We start from the raw sequence: 6214 nt of genomic DNA on the forward strand, positions 1-6214 counted from the left end.
CAAATCAAATCCAAATGAATGTCATTAAATATTTATCATCCAAAATCACCATTTAAAAGTCAATTCAACCAGCAAACATAAGAAAACAACTCAAAATTTGCATTTGATTACTTTGCCTCACATGTGAATAAAATGCAACTTTGCTATCAGTTTTCGAAGTGCAAATTAAGCCTTTCGAAGCTGGTGTGGTGAAAAAGATTTTAAAAATATACAAACGATAGCCTTAATGTTTTGCGTGAAATATGAAAGGCCACATTAGGAGCAAAAAGTTTTTAGTTTAATAAGGATATTAAAATAATAGCGGCGTCCCATCGACCAGCAGGCGTGCTGGCGCGGCGGCGGACACTAGCGCGGTGATTGCACTTGCAATACGGCTAGAATCTTTCTTAATTCTAAATATTGTAAGTTATTGACTGAATTGTAAATTTTATCTTTGTCGACATCTAAAATATTGTAGCTAATTAATTGACTGAATTTGTAAATTTTATCCCTCTTGACCTCGGAGTAAATATCTATGGAGTAGAGACGCGCACTAATTTCTATCTGAAAAATTCTGTCGTTTTTGGCGCGGGGGACGAGGTAACGCACACAAATAATGTTAACACTAATGCATTTTTAGCATACGTCGCTACACACGCACACGACAAAATTATCAAACACTAGCAAAAACTATATTCACACAAGTACAAGAACAAACACAGACAACCCTGTCCGTGAACGAGATGACGTCAGTTCTAAGTAAACCTAGATAGTGCGAGGGACGCGTCGATAATATTGTCGATAAAATTGACAGTGAATTTTAATTTCTGCTTTTATCAATTATAATAATAATACAATATCAAGTCTTTGTACCAGCATTTTACTAACTTTCAATTTTTGTATTGTTTAGATGTTATTTCTAATAGTTTGTCAATTTGTTTAGGGCGAATCTTGCAAGCTGATATAGAATGATTTTTTATTATCAGTTCATTAGTTAATATTTTACATGTTGGTTTACTTCTGAAAGCAATGCAATATACTATCGAGCATGCAGATCTGATGACAGAGATGGAACGCGGCCATAGGATGTCATTTAAGGGATATTGACTAGGGGATAATTAGTATATATGGTTGACATTGATATATTTAATTGCGACATTCCCTCCGTGAGGCGTAAATTGACGGAAATGTGTTTCAATTAAGCACTTTTTATTTATCTCGTAAGTGAGTGCTTTGTATATGTAGTATCTAAGTTATAACATAACACTTTATTTTGTTCTTAGTTTTTCAGTTTTTTTTTTCTTTGTTTTTACACTATTTAATTGGTGTCCTGTCACCGGTAGTAGGCTTTGATTATGTAAGCGAATGTTGTTAGTTTTGGTTTGAGTCTTATCTCTTTCATGTGTGCGATGTGTGTGTGTGTGTGTGTGTGTGTGTGTGTGTGTGTGTGTGTGTGTGTGTGTGTGTGATGCGTGTTACTTAAGTATATGTTTTTACTACATATCTATTTGCGAGTTCCTGTAATTGGCTCTATATATCTATTTATGATTCCATTGTCATTTAGTTAGCTGTTGGATCTCCTTATGTAAATAAATAAATAAATAAATAAATATATCGGCGGTAGATCGTAAAATCGGGCATATCGAGATATTCCTAGGCATATCATGAAACGCCGCCATTTAATAATCTGCCTTTTGCATTTTTTGCCACTGCTAGTGCTGCATTCTATGTGGCATTTGGAGCAGAATGCGTAGGTAATAGGTAGGTACTAAAATCATACGCTACCCAAACACGTACTGTAAGTAGGCTGTCAAGCCATTTCAATGGTTATCATTTGCTAAAATTTAGGACATCCTACTTATTCGATATGCCTAAATGTTGAGGTTTGAACGGTATGGCTGGTGGTCACTAGTCAGATCATGACATGTCGGCGTTTTATGATCAGCTTAGGAATATCACACCTTGAAGTTAGCACGATATGGCTGGTGGTCACAAGGCAGATCATCATCTGCCTAGGAATATCACACCTTGAGGTTTGTACGATATGGCTGGTGTTCGCTAGGCATCATGAACATCTGTATATTATTCATTATGTTTATATCGATTTTACCGATATTGGTTTTTATGGTGTCCCATCACTAATATTGGTACGGTGATACCAGAGTAATAAATTAAAAGTGCTTATTTATGGAAAGTGACAGCCGTAAATACCTAAAATTAATAAAATATTTGACATGTTAAATAAAAATATATAGCTGGTCAAGCAAATCTTGTCAGTAAAAAAGGCGCGAAATTCTAATTTTCTATGGGACGATATCCCTTCCCGCCTACATTTTTCAAATTTGCCGCCTTTTTCTACTGACAAGATCTGCTTGACCAGCTATATGTAGAAACTAAAGGAAAAATTAATTTTCAAAAAATAGTCTATCGGTAATTTTACGTTATTTAGGGGTTGTGCACAAATCACGCGAGATGTTTTCGACTACTTTTTGATCCCCCGTCCCCCTTTTCTTTATTCTTATAGATCTATTAATTTGATTAAATAGATTAGGTTGATATAAAACTAAGGTGTTATATAAAAATAACGTGTTACATAAATTATATAACAAAAAGCATAGCAAATAGGGCATATCACTGCAATATTCTGCCGCCAGAGTGTAGCACTTAGCTAGCTAGTAAATTTTCTCTTTTCTCTTTATCGCTCAAATATGCAATAGTGATAGAGAGGTTAGATAACGAAATTTAAATTTTCTTGTTCCGCGGCGGACCCCCAGATTGTGATGGATTGTGGTAGTCGCGCCCCCTACGCAGAGTTTCGCATAATATTTCCTATTAGAAATTCTACTCGTACCTAATTAATATTTAGAAAGTCTTCTTTAGAATTACCCTAAATTAGATCTAATATCATATCACTGGTATCACTGTCAGATTGACAATGTTTTTTAGTTATTTGCAAAGTACTTAAATATGATAAGAAACGTGTTCTTTTTGTAGACTAGACGTTTCCGATCTCATTTTGCACGAGAAAACGCTGCAATTTGGCATTTTCGGCTCCTATCATTCCGCTTAGACTGACGTTTGCTGAATGGCGTATGACGTGTGGCAACTAGTTTTATATAACCTCCTTGACCGGCGGCCGCGATCTTTTTGCAGAGGGGAACGCCTGTTAATGGCCGCTCCATAGATATTTACTCCGAGCTCTTGACATTTTCTCTGTTTGCATGTTTTTTTGTAATTTTTCTGACATGTATATATCTTTCTAGTGTGTAAGTGAATTGGTGTAGTACTGTAAGCTTGCACTTCATTAAATAAATAAATATAAAGTGGTGGGCAAAGTACGGCCCGCGGGCCATCTCCGGCCCGCGAATGGATTTTATCCGGCCCGCCGCCGGTCCTATGAAATAATTAGTATATGGGCTATATGGCATTGGCCCACGATTATCACAAATCAAAATAAATTTCGGCTACAATTCTGGCCCTCCATCTAAATTTCCTAAACTTTCTGGCCCCCCATGAAGAAAGTTTGCCCACCACTGCTCTAGCGTCAAAAGGTAGCCAAATACAGCTGTCTCGGCGCTCACTACGAATTCGTCGCATTTGGCGTCGAGACGCTGGGTTCGTGGGGTAGAGGCGCACAAATGCTCCACAAAGCAATAGTACTGTTTATTATACTGTGACAAAGCGCTCGGGAAAAGGCCGAGGGAGGCAACGGGCGACCCCCGCGCGGGCAGCTTTCTCGCGCAGAGCAGTGGCGGATTTGCCCTAACGGCCTGGCCACGACATTGACGCGCACACGACGCGCGGCGTGCACCGGGCGACCGGCGGCGGCGGTGAGCGGGGAGGGGCGCGACTCGAACAGTTGTATCGGGCAGCGCGGGCGATGCCACGACTTTAGAGCGGCGCGACCGGCCTAGGCGGCGCGACGGATCGAGCGGGGCGATGCGGAACAAAACATTTTGTTTTTTTTTCGAGCGACATGGAGACGGAAGGGTTTTTTTATTGAAATTTTAAAAGTACTTTCGCGTATTTAAGTATGTTGTGACGTCTCCACACTTATTATTGTGTAAGTACTCGTTTTTTTTGGGTGCTTTATATATACAATTTATAAAATACTAAACTAGCTGTAAATAAATTTGTCGTCCTGTATTTAGCCCATGCACCCATTGACAAACAATAAAATATATTCTAGGCACTTTTGAAAAAAAAACGATATTAAATACGTCTACGTCCCAGCCGCTCCTAGTCGCTGCCGCCGCTACTGAAAGTACGTGGCATGCCTGGCGGTCGCTCGCGTTTTCCGCCCCGCCCGCCGCCCCGCCGATCGCCTTAGGCCAATGTCGTGGCCAGGCCGTAAGGCCAAGTAGGTCCGGGCCTAGGGCGGCAAGATATTAGGGGCGGCAAATTGTGACAAAATATTCGCTGATGATAGCAAAAAATAACTCAAAATGTAGTCAAAATTATGGTTAACTGAGAAAGGGGCGGCTACAGAGCGTGGGGCCTAGGGCGGCAAAGACTGCAAATCCCATGATATGTTCACCTCCTAACTACTCCAAACAAAGTTACGGAGTCAAAAATTGTGTTCCTAGCATTTCCCACTACAACCTTTTTAGGGTTCCGTACCCAAAGGGTAAAACGGGACCCTATTACTAAGACTTCGCTGTCCGTCCGTCCGTCCGTCCGTCTGTCACCAGGCTGTATCTCACGAACCGTGATAGCTAGACAGTTGAAATTTTCACAGATGATGTATTTCTGTTGCGGCTATAATAACAAATACTAAAAACAGAATAAAATAAAGATTTAAATGGGGCTCCCATACAACAAACGTGATTTTTGACCAAAGTTAAGCAACGTCGGGAGTGGTCAGTACTTGGATGGGTGACCGTTTTCTTTTTTCATTTTTTTCCGTTTTTTTTTTTGCTTTATGGTACGGAACCCTTCGTGCGCGAGTTCGACTCGCACTTGCCCGGTTTTTTTTAAATAACTGAGTGCCTCACGCACTGATACTTAGTGCTAGTTTGAGAACGGCATAATGTGGTATAAAAAAGCTGTAGGGATCGTCGGACTACCCTAACTAGAAGTTCCTGGTACGTAATTACCTTGAAAATAGAAACTGGTGGGAGGTAATATCGAAAGATGTAGTAAATGCTGACATAGACAGGAAGCACGAACAACTATTTGCCTGTTGTTGGAGCCAGAGTGCTTTACCCACGTCTACAATACGAAGACTGCCAAAGAAGTCTGGAACAACCTAAAGGACGCCTATGATAAAGATTGGGGCAGACGTATCCACATACAGCGAGAGCTCTTTAATTGTAAGTCGGAGAATTTCAATTCTATGGAGAGCTACATATCCAAAGTGGCGTACCTCTTTCACAACAATTGGATGATATTGACGCTAAAGTCCCTGAAAATTGGTTGATATCGATTTTGCTCGGTGGTTTGACGGGGGAGTACAGTCCCCTCATACGCACCCAGCCCCCTCATCTGTAGCTGTAGATAATAGTGGCCAACCAATCACGTTAGAGCAAATTAATTCAAACCAAAAAAAACTCATAAAATATATACTTATTCAAATTTACGGAGGGTCAGAATTGGGAACATTGACAATTTCATTTTACAGCCATACCAAAAAAAAATATTCCAATGGAAATGTATAAAGCCATATTTGTTAAGCTATTTACGATGTTACTCAATTATTTTACATCTGTAAGGTCAATGTGGCTGATTCCGTCATAGGGCCACAGTGTTGCCAACTCGGATTTTGAAAAGATGCTAGACTAATGTCTACATTATGCCAAAATTATGCCAAAGATTTGTGAAATATGCTAAAAAAAATGCTAAAATGTCACTTGAAATTAGACACTTAAAACACATACATTTTTAAATTTTGCCACCTTTTTCTACTGACAAAATCTGCTTGACCAACTTTATATAGTCCGTCGACGTCCATCCGTCCACAACAGTCAAAATTTATATGAAAATATGAACCATATAAGGCGATGGCGCATATTGTTGCTGCCAAGTTGGAGCAAATTTGGCTTAGACTAAATTATGCTAAAAAATATGCCGGATGCTAAATGGAAAATTTTGGTGCCAAAGCGAGTGAAAATATGCCAGATCTGGCATCATTTATGCCAAGTTGGCAACACTGCCGTCCACGAAGCGTCATAGCGTTGAGCGTTGTTCTGGCCGAAGGGAGTGGTGTTTCGGCGGTTCCGTTCCTTGGGAATCTGCC

This window comes from Cydia fagiglandana, chromosome 24, assembly GCF_963556715.1.
Source record: "Cydia fagiglandana chromosome 24, ilCydFagi1.1, whole genome shotgun sequence".
Lineage (NCBI taxonomy): Eukaryota > Metazoa > Arthropoda > Insecta > Lepidoptera > Tortricidae > Cydia > Cydia fagiglandana.